The sequence below is a fragment of the Prionailurus bengalensis genome, chromosome B2 (genome assembly GCF_016509475.1).
Source record: "Prionailurus bengalensis isolate Pbe53 chromosome B2, Fcat_Pben_1.1_paternal_pri, whole genome shotgun sequence".
NCBI classification, from domain to species: Eukaryota; Metazoa; Chordata; class Mammalia; order Carnivora; family Felidae; genus Prionailurus; species Prionailurus bengalensis.
Window position 1 is genome coordinate 8,123,606 of NC_057349.1, and position 17,516 is coordinate 8,141,121.

The window sequence follows — 17,516 nt, forward strand, 5'->3', positions numbered from 1 at the left end:
GAAAGAAAGGAGAGGGAAAGAAAGAAAGAAAGAAAGAAAGAAAGAAAGAAAGAAAGAAAGAAAAGGGAGAGAGAGAGAAAGGAAGAAAAAAAAGAGAGAGAGAAAGAAAGAAAGAAAGAGAAAGGAAGGAGGGAAGGAGGGAAGGAGGGAGGGAGGGAGGAAGGGAGGGAGGGAGGAAGGAAGGAAGGAAGGGAGAGAGAGAGAGGAAAGCGGGAGAGGAAGGAATGGAAGGAGGCAAGAAAGAAAGAAATTGGCCTGTGAATATTTTCGTTCTTAAAGCTTGTCTTGCTCTGTTATTTTTATTTTTACAGATTTTATTCTACTTAACTGTTTCTGGCCTAGAGGCAGAGGAGTTACAGAGGCTCTTTATATTCATGAACTCAGAGCAATCTAAATCTAAGATGATCCCTCAAATATGAAGTTATCAGGAAACCACAAAGGAGCAGTGGGCTCATTTTGAGATGACCACAGATCCCATTCTTTGGACGGGATAACATGAGATTAGAGAAAGCGCTGTCTAGATTAACAGTCGTCCTGATTTTCCTATAGTGAGTCTGCGTTGCACGTCTAATTTTCAAAAGCTCAGTGGGGCATCTGAATTTTGTGAAACGTAGTTCACCGGTTTAGACGTATTCCTCACACATAAGCGGAGGGAGAGCCCCTGCTCCAGCCTGCTACCCTCGTGGCCCTCTGGCTGCTGGGGTCAGGCACGCCCCTTACGTCGCCCCAGGTACATGGCAAAGAGGGGGGAATGAGAGAGAAAGGAGAGAGAACGCTCCTTTCTCTCCCACCCCACCTGTGGCAGCCTCCCCAGCTTCACCAAACCCGCAGCCTCACTTTCCAAAAGCCCCTGATCCTTCTTTTTCTTGGTCCCAGAAATCAGTCCTCAGTGGTGCTCCGAGGCTGGGACTTTACTACAACAAACGGTAATTTTTACTATAGACAATGGTGTTTAGGAATAACCTAACCTATTATCTCACGCATCTATCTCTGTCCGGGGTTGAAGTTGAAGTTGCAGGGCAAGGGCGGGGGGGGGGGGGGGGGGGCAGAAGCCCCGAGCTGCTTCTGTGTTTGCTCTCAGGGCGGCAACATAAGACAACCGGGGGGGCCGGGGAGGTCGAGGCAGACAGGAGCCCCGGCTTCCGACAGGTGTGCAAGTGAACACGAAGGTCCCATAATGGGCCAGTGGAGCGGGAGAGAAGGGGGTGCCTCAGAGCTCACGCGGCCCCAAGCAGGTGTGTGAGTGGGTGGGCGTGGGCGAGCAGAGACTGCAGACGGGTGGTGCTGGCCCCCAGCGCTCTTGGTACTCCCACCGCCCCTTGTCCGCTTTCACGCGTCATCCTCCGGCCCCTCTCCTCAGCACCCCCACTGGAAACTACCAAAGCACATGTCTGGAGCCTTCCATGACGGCCTCTGTTCCGGGTGTCTGTTCTACTGACCCTACGAGCAATAATAGCAAAAGCCAGGGTGCTGGGCTCCGGCCTCAGACTGCCCAGTTGTGAACCTCAGCTTTGTCCTTATTTACTGGGTGGCCTTCCTTAACCTTCTGTCTCCGTTTCTCATCCGTAAATGGGCTAGAACAGCCCCCTGGGGTGCTGTGAGAATTAAAAGTGACATCGAATAAGAAGCCCTATCGAATAGTATCTCATTATTCTCTCCTAGTAAGAGTAAGCTCTCAGTAAATACTAAACTTACTCTACTCAGAACTGTCATTCGCCCATAAGTAGAAACCTTATATACACTCTCTCTAATCCTCCTCTAAGCCCAGGAGGGGGTAAAAGGTCTGAGAAACTCCAGAACTTGGTGACAAATCATCATCTCCCGGACTGCCTCTCCTACCAGGGGAATATCCAAAAACCTTCTGTGACACTGCTTATCTCCATTTCCAACTGACGAAATGTGGCTGCGGTACACAGAGCTCTCTTAACCTGCCCCCGTGTTCTCCATGCTCCTCCAGGAAGCCTCACTCCCAGCCACCATGGGAGAGGCTGGATGATCACTTATCCCCATGTAGTTTGCATGGAGGGAACAGGGAAAGAGGGTGCCCCCTCCTTCTTGAATGGTAGGGTAAGGGGAGCACGGAGAAGCAGGTGAGAGGGGGCGGGTTGCCATGGTCCCAGGGGACAGATGTGGAGCTCTGCTGCTTTCTGAAAAATTCCATTTACATCTGGTTAGATTTTATAGCATTAATATTATGCTGTGCTAAACTTCAGGTACACAGTGGATATAACCAGCTTTCATGCGTAGCCCAAGGACAGAATCACTATCCAAAACTGTGTTTGAATTTGAAAAAGGTGTCCCAAAGTTCCAAAGAATATTCTTAGCAGTGAGCTCTTAGGACATAACTGGTATAATATGCAAACTCTCTGTATGAATTTAAGTCAACCTTAGTCATTTTCTTCCTAAGAATTTGTAGCAAATCTCCACAATTGGATCAATGAGAGTTAAACCTCAGTAACCATCTGTTTTGACCTCACAGGGCTGCAAAGCTGTGGCCTCCGGAGGGAGGGAGTTGCTCTCTGCAGTTTTAAGTGTCTGCTCAGCTTAATTCTTTCCACACTGTATCACTGGTTTGTCTTTTCCAAGAGACCTAGCCAGGTTGTAGTTACTTTTACATCTCCATAGCCTAACACGGTCCACCTTTCAGTAGGTGTCTGAGAATTCTGGTTAAATGAATACATTGATAAAAGTCACAGTTGAAGAGATATCAACTCTGCAAGCATGTGGAGGCTAGGGAAGGAAGGAAAGAGGGAGGGACCAGAGGATGAAGGAAAGGATGGAAAGAAGAAAGTAAGGATTAGGGGAAGGAAGGAAGGAAAACTGGATGGAAGGATGGAAGGAAAGACAGAAGGGCTATGGAAATGGTTCTCTCTCTAATACAGCAGAGTTCATTTGCCCACCTACTAGTTGAATTTAAAAGTTCCAACTCTAAGATCTTATGAATTATTGAACATCTATTAGTGGACTGAGCACTTGATGGCTACTGAGTGTCCATCCCACTGGGTGAGGAAAGGGAGAGTGAGGAGAGTTTAGCAAATAGACATTAGTCACAAAAGCTATGCTAACTGGGGAATTAAAGTTCACTCACGACACAAAGGACGGCACATGCTAGCTCCTAATTAGGTTCTAAATGACTTGTTATGGGTGAAATTGTGAGGTCAGAGGGGAGGAACGGTAGTAGGTATTATAAGCTGGAGGAATCAGGGAAGATTTCTCGGAGATTTGACACTTGGGCCGTCCCACCTGGAAGGATCATGGGGAAGAGCAAGAATCTCAGTGAAGACCGAGGCTGAGATGACTCTGTTTGTGGATCATGGGGGCCAATTTGGCTCTGGAGAGAAATTGGCAGGGCGGGGCCAAATCAGCAATGGCCTTGGAAGTCAGCCTGAGGAATGTTAGCACAGGATGTGGTGGCAAATAGAAGCAGGCTGGGAGGTTTCTGAGCAAGACTCCTTCCCCATTATTTCTCTTCTCTTCCTCTTCCCAGTGGATGAGGTGACTTGAATTGGCCAGATCACCCCGTGGGTGGTGAATTTCCCAGAATGCAGCAGATTAAAGTGGTGGTGGCATCACCAGGCATCTCATTGTGGTTCCCAGATGGTGATAAATCTAGGCCAGGAAGTGCCACTATTTCCTCCCCAAGTTCTGTGACTTCACAGAAGTTGCAGGAAACAGGGTGGAGATGGGAATAGAGAGCTTTTCTCCACTGCCTCAGAGGGTGGTATTTTACAAGATGCATATGGAGCTGGCTTAGAGCTGAGATGGTTTCCACATGTGTGCCACTGCTCATGACAGATAAGAAACTCATCAGAGAAGTATCCTCTCGGCAACACAACTCAACGTTGGGTGATACTACGTTCCATCTTTCTAGATCATCAAGATTTTGTATGGATAGAAAAGTTGTCTCTGAAGACAAATCCTAAACGTTACTTGATGGATTACATAATAATGGCTATCCATGAAAATAAATTCACCACAAAAATTGAGCTATCATAACATCCTGATTATCTCAGAATAATAACTGTTTGAAGCCATTGTGATATTCATAAAGCATCTGAGCTTTCACAAAATGAAAATATGCCAGAAAGTAAATTCCCTTCAAAATTTATGCAAATTACTCGATTTGAATAAAATAAATGTTAATTAAGTTTACATATGCAGATTAATTCTAGCTAGCCATGTTTTCATACTTAGTTATTAACCACAGTTTTCTTTTTATGTCTCATTGAAATTAGTCTTATTATTTAGAAAATATTGATGAAAGAATGCTTTAAATTTCTGTGCGTTAAATATGAAATATTATCCAAATAAGAAAAAAAGACATATTTGAAAATACACTATGAAACAATAAGAAATGACTTTATGGGATGAATTTTACATTAATTTGAGATTTTATTGGCGATCAGAGAAACCATGTGTATTTGCGCCTATCTTTGTCGTATATATTATATAGCTGTGGTCCTACTGGGTCTGTATCTCCATCAACTCAGTCTTAGGATGATTTCTTATGGGAACAATACAAGGGATCTTCTATCAGTGAATAAAGTAGCAAAAACATGTTTGGGGTAAGTACTGAGAAGCAAATTTGATCTTTTGTTTTATATGCCAATGAATAACCATAGCGGTTTTCATCCACGTACCCCCTGCAGCCTAAATACATTTCAAATCACATTTGCAACCAACATAAAGGATCATTGCTTACAAAATCTATTTTGTAGGCAGAAAAAAACTCATCGTAAGAATAGACGAGGTGTTTGAAAAGGGATTGTTACTAGCAGATAAAATCAAATCTGGCTGTCTTCACTTCGAGCTCAAAGTACTTCTCATTGACCTCATGTGCCACCTACCACTGGACAAGATCTTAGCCCAGAGAAAGGCTCACAGAAGGAAAACAAAGGATCTTAGGATAAGACTCCCTATCATAGACCACCTCTTTTGATTCATACAGGAAATGAAACCACTGGTTCCCAAATATGGCTGATCCTTAAAAATCGCCCATGAGATTTAAAAACATGCAACGATCAGGGCCCACGCTAGAGCTAGTGAAATATGACCTCTGGGGGTGGAGTCTTTTCAGACTTCTTTTTCCAGAAAAATAACATATGTTTACTAATCAACTGCCTGACACACTTCTGTATTGCTTTTTATTTCCTGTTTCTCATCATCCTCTTATTTTTATTTATTTATATATAAATAATAAATATATAATAATAAATAAATATATATATAAATATAAGTTATAAATAAATATATAAATATTCTACATTTTCTGGGCCCTTAGTCTTTTAAACAGCTCCCTCCAAAGGATTTTGATAATCTTACAGGTTTGGAAAGCAACAACTACTACTAAAAGGTCTCAAGAACACTCTGTTTTAGAATGAAAAAAAGGGAAATAATTTGGGCTGCGGGTGTCTTAGTCATCATCTCAGCAGTGTTTACGGAGATGGTTGTCAGGGCAAGAAGGTTCGTGAATGAAACAACACAAAGGGAAATATATACAAAGAGGAGATCATTCTTAGCCTGGAAGAAACCGACCCAGCTACACTAGTTCAATATTCAAGTCTTACTCTGAGGCCTGTTTCCATTCTCTATAATGGTAGTCTTGAATGAAAAAACGCTCCCTACAGGGAAGAGTGGCTATCAAAGAAGTTTCTTTTATCTTCTTTGCTGCACACGGTTCTATTAACCACTGTTATAATAGGATTCCTCTGAAAACCGAATACAATGGCAAAAAACAACAAAATCACAAACTTAATATTCCTCCCGAATGTTTGGTAGAGAACTTCAATTAATCTAGCATTGTGATACACGGGTAATTAGGATGTTTACCATTTCATATAATGTATTTAACAGTAAACACAGCCTGAATATAATTTTTTTGTGATAAACCAAAGAGCATGGTGGATGGTCAGTCATGACTTTAGTTCTCATTGTGCCAATTCTTTAAGTGCAAAGGCACGCACACAAAATTGGCATGAAGTGACTAAATGGGAAAATGTAAGTCCTCTCTGCCTTTCCATCATGACAACGTGTAAGAAGACACAGTCAATGGGGAGAAGGCATCATGCATGGGTGCACACATATTTGTCTAAGCCACTGGTGGCCTACACAACGAACATTTATTTCTCACAGTTCTGGAGGCTGAAGTCCAAGATTAAGGCTTTTGGATGTCTGGTAGGAGCACTCCTTGTGTTTGCAAATAGCAGTCTTCTTGTTGTACCCTCACATGGCTGACAGAGCAAGCTCCAGTCCCTCCCTGGAAGGACACTAATCCCCTTCATGGGGCCTTCATCCTCATGGCCTCGTTTAAACATAATTACCTCCCAAACTCACTGGCTAATACCATTCCTCATGGGTTAGAGTTTCACCATATTAATTTTGTGTAGCTATTGAGGTGATCCTAAAATTTTCATCCTTTGTTAATGCGGTGTATCATGTTGATGGATTTGCAGATGTTGAACCATCCTTGTATTCCTGGAATAAATCCGACTTAATCATGGTGTATTTGTTGAATACCATTTGTTCTGATGTATTTGTTGAATTTGGTTTGCTAAGATCTTGTTGAGGATTTTTACATATATGTTTCTAAGGGATATTGGCCTGTAATTTTCTCTTATTGTGGCATCCTTTTCTGGTTTGGGTATCAGGGTAATGCTGATTTCATAAAATGCATTTGGGAGCATTCTTACCTCTTCAGTTTTTTAGAAGAGTTTGAGAATGATAGGTATTAACCTTCTTTGAATTTTTGGTAGAATTCACTGATGACTTGGTCCTGTCTTCGTCCTGGACTAATGTTTTTTGGGAGAATATTGATTACAGATTCAGTCTCCTCACTAGAAATTGGTTTATTTAGTTTTTCTCTTTCTTCATTATTCTCTTTTGGAAGACTGTATGTTTCCAGGGATTTATCCATTTCTTCTACATTGTCCAATTTGTTGGCTTATAATTGTTCATAGGTCTTTTACAATCCTTTGCACTTCTGTGGTATCAGTTGTAATTTCTCCTCTTTAATTTCTGATTTTATTCAAGCCCTCTCTCTTTGTGAATCTGGCTAAAGATTTTCCCATTTTGTTTATCTTTTCAAAGAACTAGCTCTTAGTTTCACTGATCTTTTTAATTGTCCTTTTAGTCTCTATTTCATTTATTTCCACACTGAACTTCATTATTTCCTTCCTTCTACTAACATGGGGATTCATTTGTTCTTCTTTATCTAATTCTTTTAGGTATCAAGTTCATTTGAGATTTCTCTTGTTTCTTGAGGTAGGCCTGTATCACTGTGAACTTCCCTCTTAGAATTGCTTTTGCTTCATCTCATAGACTCTGATATATTGTATTTCCATTTTCATTTGTCTCAAGGTTTTTGTTTTGTTTTTGTTTTTCTTTTCTCCTTTGATTTCTTGATCTATTGATTGTTCAGCAGCATGCAGGTTAATCTCCACGTATTCGTGATTTTTCCAGTCTTCTTTTTATAATTGATTTCTAGTTCCATACCATTGTAGTCAGAAAAGATGCTTAATATGATTTCAGTATTCTTAAATTTATCAAGACTTGTTTTGTGGCCTAGCATGTGATCTATTCTAGAGAACATTCCATGTGCACTTAAGAAGAATGTATATTCTGCTGCTTTGGATGGGATGTTTTATATATATCTATTAAGTCCATCTGGTCTAATGTGTCATTTAAGACTGATGTTTCCTTATTGATTTTCTGTTAGATGATCTATACATTAATGTGAGTAGGGTATTTAAGTTTCCTACTATTATTGTATTGCTGTCATTTTTTACCTTTAGGTCTGCTAAGATTTGCTTATGTATGTTTTGATGATCCTATGTTGGATGCATAAGTATTTCCAAATGTAATATCTCTTGTTGGATTAACTCCTTTTTGTTACGTAATGCCCATCTTTGTCTTTTATTATAGCCTTTGCTTTAAAATTTAATGTTTTTTTTTTAAATTTTTTTTTTCAACGTTTTATTTTTTTTTATTTTTGGGACAGAGAGAGACAGAGCATGAACGGGGGAGGGGCAGAGAGAGAGGGAGACACAGAATCGGAAACAGGCTCCAGGCTCCGAGCCATCAGCCCAGAGCCCGACGCGGGGCTCGAACTCCCGGACCGCGAGATCGTGACCTGGCTGAAGTCGGACGCTTAACTGACTGCGCCACCCAGGCGCCCCTTAATGTTTTTTTTTTAATTTATTTTTGAGAGATAGAGAGAGAGCATGAGCGGGGGAGGGGCAGAGAGAGAGAGAGACATGGAATTGTGTCTGATGCAGGCTCCAGGCTCTGAGCTGTCAGCACAGAGCTTGATGTGGGGCTCAAACCAGTGAACTGCGAGATCATGGTCTGAGCCAAAGTCAGATGTCTAACTGACTGAGCCACCCAGGCACCCCTACAGCTTTTGCTTTAAAGTGTATTTTGTCTGATATAAATTTAGCTACCCCAGCCATCTTTTGGTTTCCATTTGCATGAAACATCTTTTTCCATCCCTTCACTTTTAGCCTGTGTGTGTGTCCTTCCACCTCTTGTAAATAACATATAGATGAGGCTTGTATTTTTTATCTATTCAGCCACTCTATGCCTTTTGATTGGAGAATTTAGTCCTTTTACACTTAAACTCATTATTGATAATTATTTTAATAATTTAGTTTAATAATTAATTTAATAATTTAATAATAATAATTAAAATAATTATTGATAGTTACTTTATGGCTATTTTGTGGAGCTACTCTGTTCCTTTTTTCTTCTCTTGGTTTCTTCCCCTGTGGTTTGATGGCTTTCTGTACTGTTGTGCTTAGGTTCTTCTCTCATTATCATTTTTGTTTAGAGAGAGGGAGTACAAGTGGGAGAGAGGAAAAGAGGGAGAGAGAAAGAGAAAGAGAGAGAGAGAGAGAGAGAGAGAATCCTAAGCAGGTTCCATTCTCAGTATGGAGCCTGATGTGGGGCTCAATCCCATGACCCTGGAATCATGACCTGAGCTGATATCAAGAGTCAGACACTCAACTGACTGAATCACCCAGGCACCCCTTTCTCTTTATCTTGTTTTTGTTTTTTTTAAACATAGTTTGCACAGATCTTTTTTTTTAATTTTTATTTATTTTTGAGAGATAGAGACAGAGAGAGACAGAGCATGAGCAGGGGAGGGGCAGAGAGAGAGAGGGAGACACAGAATCTGAAGCAGGCTCCATCCAGACTCTGAACTGTCAGCACAGAGCCCGACATGGGGCTCAAACTCATGAAATGTGAAATCATGACCTGAACAGAAGTCTGCCACTTAACTGACTGAGCCACCCAGGTGCCCCTATCTTTTGTGCATCTATTATACGTTATGAATTTGTGGTTACCATGAGGCTCACGTATATGTGTGTGTGTGTGTGTGTGTGTGTGTGTGTGTATGCCAATATACACACAGATCAGTCTATTTTAAGTTGATATAAAGTTAAATTTGAATGCATTTTAAAGCTCTGCATTTTTACCCCCCCCATCCCATGTTGTTTTTGATTTCACATTTTACATCTTTTTAAATTTGTGTATCCTTCAGCTAATTACTATAGTTAACATTTTTACTACTTTGTCCTTTAAATTTCATAGTAAAATTATAATTAACCTCCTTTCCTTTAAATATAGATATTTGCCTTTACCAATGAGATTTTTACTTTCATATTTTTTTCTTATTACCAACCAGTGCCCTTTCTTTTCTGCTTAAAGAAGTTCTAACATTTCTTGTAAGGCTGGTTTAGTGATGATGAACTCTTTTTAGCTTTTGCCTGTCTGGAAAACTCTGTGTCTGCCCTTCAATTCTGAATGATAACTTTGCCAGGTAAAGTTCTCTTGGTTGGAAGTTTTTTTCCTTTCAGTACTTTATCATGCCATTCCCTTCTGGCCTGTAAAGTTTCTGCTGAAAAATCTAATGACAGTCTTACAGGGGTTCCCTTGTATGTAATAAGTTGTTTTTCTCTTGCTGCCTTTAAGGTTTTTTCTTTATCTTTGGACATTTTAATTGTAATATGTCTTGGTGTAGGTCTTTTTGGATTCACGTTATTTGGAACTCTAGGATTACTGAATCTGAATGTCTGTTTCCTTCTCCAGGTTAGGGAAGTTTTCAGCCATTATTTCTTCAAATGAGTTTTCTGCCCCATTCTCTCTCTCTTCTCCTTCTGGGACTCCTATAATGCAAATATTACCCTACTTGATGTTGTCCTGAAGGTCCTTTAAGGTATCTGAACTTTTTAATTTTTTTTGTTGTCCTTTTTGTTGCTCTATTTGGGTGAATTCCACTTCCCTGTCTTCCAGATCATTGATTCTTTCTTCTGCTTCTTCTAGTCTGCTGTTGAACCCCTCTAGTGTATATTTCAGTTCAGTTATTGTATTCTTCAGCTCTGTGACTTATCTTTGGTACTTTAATATATTTTCTAACTCTTTGTTGAAGTTCTCTCTGTGTCCGTCCATTCTTTTCCCCAATTCAGTGAGCATCTTTATGACCATTACTTTGTATTCTATATCATGTAGATTAATTTATCTGTTTCATCGAGATTTTGGTTTTTGTTTGTTTGTTTTTAGAAAGAGAGCACCAGCAGTAGAGGGAGAGAGAGAATCTTGAGCAGGCTCCACACCCATCATGGAGCTTTATCTCATGATCCTGAGATCATGACCTGAGCCAAAATCAGGAGTTGGACACTTAGCTGACTGAGCAACCCAGACACTCCACATCCAAGGTATTTTTTCCTGGGGTTTTATCTTATTCTTTCATTTGGCAGGTATTGCTTTGTTCCTTCATTTTGCTTGACTCTCTGTGTTTATTTGTATGTATTAGGCAAAACGGCCATCTTTCCCAGTCTTGAAGGGGTGGCCCTGTATAGATGATGAACCTTATCATTTAACCTTGCCCAAATTCTTGATTGTCTCTCCAATCATCTGTCCAATTGTTCACATGTGTGGGGCCCAGAAACACAATCCTCCATGGCCACCAGACCTTCACAATCAGGAGGCATCCCCTGTGTGGGCTGCATATACCTGCTGGCTCCGGGAAGGTGGCTTGCTTGCCCACTGGGAACCTGGGCAGCAGTTCAGTGGAGGGGAACTTACCCACTACCTCTGATGGGTCCACAAGCAGGTGCTAGCAAATTAGAGTGAGCATGCGAAAATGGCTCCCTCCAGCATGGGCACTAGCAAGGTAAAGGGAAACTGTAACAATGGTGCCTGCCAACATGGGTCCTAGCAAGGTAGAGAGAGACTGTAAAAATAGTGCCTGTCAGCTATCCAACCCTGAAGAGTTTCCCAACAGGCTTTTGCTCCTCTGGCAGATGCCAAATGAATCTCCTTCGCATATGGTCTGGGCTCTTTTCAAACTGCTGCTTTTGCACTGGGTCCTGGGACAAATGAGTCTGCATATGAGTTAAGAGTGGGCACATTATTTGCTATAGCCCTGTGGTTCTCCTGGATATAATAAGTCCCATTGGTTTTCAGAGCCAGACTTTGGGGGTTTGCCTCTCTAGTGCATGTCCCAAGGGTTGGGTGTGCTTGACGTGGGGCACGAAGAACTCTTCAAGGGGGAGTTCCATATCTGTAAGGCCCCTCTGTCGGTGGGTTGCTGCAGTAGGGGTTCGGGTTTTTGGTAAAAGTGCATCTCTGTCTTTTTTACTAGTCTCGATGTGGCCCTTTTATCCTTCATTGTGGAGTAGCCATTCAGCTAGTTCTCAGGTTCTTTCCAGAAGGAAATGTTCTATATGTGGCTGTAGATGTTTCATGTCCATGGGAAGAAGTGAGTTCAGGAGCTTCCTATGCTGCCATCTTGGAACTGCATCCTCAACATAGGAATCTTGGAGGGACACAAACTCACAGTCCATAACAGCCATCTAGTCCTGTGCTGTCCTGTTGGTAGACAGCCATTAGCCACATGTGACAACTGAGCACTTGTCCAAGTTGAGGTGTGATGTGAGTACAAAATCCACACCAAATTTCACAGATTTGGTAAGAAAATAAAGAAAAACAACTATGGAAAAGATGTCATGAATAATTTTTACATTGTTACATATTAAAATAATATTTTGAATATATATGGTTAAATTAAAAATCATTACAATTCATTTTGCTAATTTATTTTTACTTTTTTTAATGTTTATTTTGAGAGAGAGACACAGAGAGTGAGAGCACATGAGTGGGGGAGGGGCACGCTCTTGCTTTTGTTTAATGTAGCCACTAGCAAATTTAAAATTACTTCTAAGGGGGTGCCTGGGTGGCTCAGTCGGTTAAATGTCTCACTTCGGCTCAGGTCATGATCTCATGGTTCATGAGTTCGAGCCCCACATTGGGCTTTGTGCTTAACAGCTCAGAGCCTGGAGCCTGCTTCGGCGTCTGTGTCTCCCTCTCTCTCTGCTCCTTCCCTGCTCGTGCTGTCTCTCTCTCAAAAATAAATAATATAAAATACATAAATAAATAAACCTTAAAAATTTTTTAAAAATAAATAAAATCACTTCTGAGGCTCACACTTACGAATTGCATTATGTTTCTGTTGGACAGAAGTGGTCTACCCTGGTGGTTCTCAAATGAGAGTGATTTTGGCAGGGCACCTGGGTGGCTCAGTTGGTTAAGTGTCTGACTCTTGATTTTGGCTCAGGTCATGGTCTCATGGTTTGTGGGATCAAGTCCCATGTAGGGCTCAGTGTGGAGCCTGCTTGGGATTCTCTCTCTCCTTCTGCCCCTCCCCTGCGCATGCGCGCATGCTCTCTCTCTCTCAAAAGGAATAGGTGAACGTTAAAAAAAAATATTCACTCCAAAAAAATGCTGGCAATTTAAAAAAAAATGGGAGTGATTTTGGCCCCCAAGGGACATTGGCAATGTCTGGAGGCATTTTTGTTTGTCACACTGGCATCACTGACATCTGCTTGGTAGAGGCCTGGGATGCTGCTGAACATCTTCTCACTCATAAGACAGCCTCCACTCCATTACAAAGAATTACCCATCCAAAATGTCTAGCACCATGGTTGACAAACCCTGATCTAAACAATCAATTAAACAAGTATAAAAGGAGCTTAAAGTGAACAAGTGACAAATCTATATCTATATGATGGCATATATATGATATAGTAATCTACAAGCAGTAAGCTGCCATTTGTAATATAAAGGGCCTGAGGCCAGAAGCATCTTGACTACAGAGAACACACAGATGGTTCCCAGAGGGAAGGTTGTTGGGGGGGATGGGTGAAACAGGGGAAAGGGATGAGGAGAACACTTCTCTGGGGGCGCCTGGGTGGCTCAGTGGGTTAAGTATCTGACTCTCGGTTTTGACTCAGGTTACGATCTCACAGCCTGTGAGTTCGAGTCCCGCATCAGGCTCTGTGCCGGCAGTGTGGAACCTGCCTGGGGTTCTGCCTCTCTCCCTCTCTCTCTTCCCCTCCGCCACTCATGCTGTCTCTCTCTCAAAATAAATAAGATAAACTTAAAAAAAACAAAATGAAAATTTAAGTAAAACATATAAATAAATAAATAAATAAATAAATAAATAAATAAGTAAGTAAGTAAGTAAGTAAAAATAAAATAAGGGGGCTGAGGTCAATAGCATCCTGGTTGTCTTATGTTACCAGCATGCTAATGAGGGAGGAATGAAAGGTGCTCTCAGGGCCCATAAGAGATGGTTGGAAGTTTACGGCATATACTCGCGGGTGTGAATATTCCCAACAAATCTTCACAACAGATCTCATTAGGTCCCACGTTGAAGACCACGTTACTTATAATTCAGGTGAGTTGGAACCTTCTATAATACGGATTTCAGATTTCAAAATGAGCGAAGTCATCAGGTAAGTGGTTCATCCTGGTGGAGTTTATTCCTGCCCGAATGTGCCATGTGTTTTAGAGAGGTTAAGAAATGGGCTGAAATCAGTCCCAACCCTGTAACGTTCTGGATCTGCCTTTCTTCTGAACGTGTTCCTGATTTCAACTGGTTTACTCGCCATGCGTGTTGTCTTCCTCCAATGCAGTAACGAGTGCTGATTATTTCAGCCTTCTGCTTGTCTGGATTTTCAGCAAAGAGGTGTAACCAGACTTGGATAGGATGCACGACATATTTGCAGCTGCAAGATCAAACGGGTTTGGGTCTGTGGCTAAATATCTGGATCCCCTGCTTCTCTGCTTCCATCTTTCCGCAAGAGAGAAGCCCAGTGCTGTCACTGCGGTTCTTCCCAAATAACTGCTGGAAAATAGGTTTCCTTCCTTAGTCCCCAGAGGTGCACATACACTCTGCTCCTTCCCCGTTCCACATGTCTCATCTGAAGACTGTACTGAGATCCTCTAGATCGACAGGCCCTGCTCACCTTAACCTCTCCTGCTGGCAGCACAACTGTTGCCCTGAGATTTAGATGAATAAGTTTTTCTCGTTCGCGCATTAGCATTTCTACTTCCAGACCACCTTGGGTCATTTCCTGGGCAGAAAGTGGTGTTTGCTTCAATTCACAATCTTCAGAAATTGGGCAAAAAGAAGGCTGCACTTGGAAGCGAGAGTAAATTGGTTAGTGATTAGGTGAAATAAAATTATCTTGTTATAGAAACCACTTAAGGAAGACTGGTATTGGTCTGTAAATCCTGTGCTGTGCCATTAAACCGCAAGAAGAAGAAAAAGGAAACCACATTACTTTACATAACTTTCGTACCTCATATAACCTCCCAGGCCCTCCCTCTTTAGCCAGCTTCATGATCTTGCCTTCAAAGTACAATAATTTTCTGGGGTAAACCGTGTCTAGGGAAAGTTCCTATACTTCGGATAAAAATAAACATAACCAGTTTATATTCCAGGTGAGGTATGAAAATGTTGACCAGCAGGAAGAATCCCAGATTGAGTTGGAATGTGTCCCAAATGCTCCACTTCTCCTCTGGGCACATGGCGGAATGGCATTTTCTCCCTCTTTCGAATACAGAGAGAGCCCTGTGAAGATGGCGAATGACCTACGATGAACATCGCTTCCGGTCAGCTTTGAGAGGAAGCGATCACGGCAGCACAGATCAGCACGGATCCCTGAGTGACTTGCACAACGAGGGTCCTCCCGAAGACTCAACGTTGGGTATGTAGCCTGAGATGTTAAGTCACAGAGGTTTGGGGGTTTCTGCTGCTACGACATTCCCTAGCCCATTCTGACTGGTAAACATATCGCGTGGTATTTAGTCTCTTGCTTTTACCTTCTGTGTACCTTTTCTAGGTATCGCTTAATTCTTCCCAACCTAACACAGGAGAGAGAATTTCATAAGCACACGTGATAATAAGAATTGCAAAGATGGGGCGCCTGGGTGGCGCAGTCGGTTAAGCGTCCGACTTCAGCCAGGTCACGATCTCGTGGTCCGGGAGTTCGAGCCCCGCGTCAGGCTCTGGGCTGATGGCTCGGAGCCTGGAGCCTGTTTCCGATTCTGTGTCTCCCTCTCTCTCTGCCCCTCCCCTGTTCATACTCTGTCTCTCTCTGTCCCAAAAATAAATAAACCTTGAAAGAATTGCAAAGAGAAAAATACATGTAACGCAAGAGAGTAGTATCAGGGAAGAAGAGAGTGATCATCTGACGATAGCCATTTCTGCTGCCACAGTGTGTGTGTGTGTGTGTGTGTGTGCGCGCGCGCGCACGCGTGTGTGTGTATGGAGTGTTTGGTTTTTACAGCACTGCTGCTCCATGTTGAATAATGGTGATTTGCTCCACTTTTTAATCATGCCAATTCAACAGCGTTACCACAGAATAATCTTTTTTTTTTAAACCACAGAATAATTTTTAATGACCGATTTTTCCAGGCCCCGATTTTGGCGGCAGCCAGCATTCCATTATTTTTGATGTTTGTGGTCCTTAGTTGCGTCCATTAGAATGGAGACTACCAGCTTGGAGAACACCTGCAGTGTCTGAGACCCTGCATCCAACTTTTCCATGTGCTGTTTTCAATTCTCCCGCTGTGTACTAACCACAAGTATGTGAGCACGAAGACTGAATACTAATCAAAAGGGAAAATGGGGCTGGTTGTGGGAATGTCTTAGCAGGAAATTCCTCTAGCCACCAGGGCATGTGTTGAACACATGACTATCGCTGGCAATGGCGAACGCTCTACACCAGCTGACTATCAATAACTGGGGAGTTCAGTTACTTTTCTGTTTCCACTTGGTTGGCAGTTTTATCCAAGTGAAATGTGTACATAATTTTCAAAACTCAAACCATTCTAAAAAGCCTCTGATGAAAAAGCACAGTCCTCCGCTTGGCCCCTCCTGACATCCCTCGGATATCCACTTGAGAATCTACTCACTGTCTTGTCCCCGTGTTCCTAAATGACCTGCTTCCACTGTATGGCTTGATTTTCCAGACTTAGGTAGATGTAGTGATTCCCCGTTACAGAACACGAAAACTTTGTGCATTAACGGTTTCCCGTAGACACACGCGCACATACGCACAATATCAATTAGTTTTTACCATGCAACCAAGCACTTCGAAACGTATTGGCTTAAAGCACCCATGTATGTACTTACAATGCCGAGGATCAGCAGTTGAACCAGGCTGGGCTGGGCTGGGCTGGGCTGGGCAATCCTTCTGGACTTGGCTGAGCTCATTCATACAGCTGTGGCCTGTTACTGGGCTGGCTGGGGGCCGGCCGGCGTGAGTGGCCTCAGCTGGGGTCGCTCTCCCGCATTCCACTGGGACCTCTTATCCCCTGGCAGGCTGTGTTGGGCTCGCTCACACAGAGGACGGTCAGAGCTTCCAGGCGCAGGTGCCCATGAAGCTTCTTGAGGACCAGGCTCAGAAATGGTAGTCCCCACTGCATTCCGACAGAAGGCCAGCTGGGTTTGAGGGCAGGAAAAATAAACTCCACCTCTTGACGGAGATGCTATGCCTCACGCTGTGAAGGACACAGGGAGAAGACAATTGCGGCCACTCTCACAATCTAGCACGACAAATGGCATATACACACATCTGCGCCCCTCACCACTGTCCTCTTTGCACAGCCATGAGCATATCAGGCATCATCAACTGGGATTAAATCGGTGTTCAGTATTTGCCCTATTGTCACGCTGGACGTGTCACTAGATCTCATACCCAACTAGGATTACATTTTCTTTTACATGTACGGATTTCTGCTCTGATCCTCAGAGTAAATAATTGTCTTGTTTTGAGTTGTTTGCTCAGTCTTCCAAGGTGCTTACCACTAATTCAGCTCCGAGAAAACTCTCTTCAGTAAGTATGCATCTCCCAAGGGCAAGCAAAACAGATGAACTGTCGGATGCCTCTCCCTCCACCACCCCCTTGGAGTCATCCCTTCCGAGCTCTCTGTCCTTCTATGCCAATCTGGACTGGGTGTTCTTTGGGCCTGCAACATAGTAATCATTCCGACCTTCCCTTGGCTACGTTTTTATTCAGAATGCCCTGTTTCTTGGCTAAGAATGTCTTCTTTCTTGGAGGAACATCACGTCTAGTAGATACCTGAAAAACAAGTGCATGGGAGGCAACTTTTTGCGACTTTGAATGGCTGAAGAAGCTCTCCTACTTGGATGGAAATTCCATGGGGAA

At 42.6% G+C, this 17,516-nt stretch overlaps 1 long non-coding RNA gene across 1 annotated transcript in view; it reads right to left on the minus strand.

Annotated features, from left to right (window-relative positions):
• Positions 1 to 17,213, minus strand: part of LOC122489184 — a 44,858-nt gene extending 27,645 nt beyond the window's left edge. The window contains exon 1 of the long non-coding RNA XR_006298861.1: positions 16,481 to 17,213. This is a non-coding gene — a long non-coding RNA (uncharacterized LOC122489184). The remainder of the gene's footprint in view (positions 1 to 16,480) is intronic.
• Positions 17,214 to 17,516: the final 303 nt, after the last annotated feature.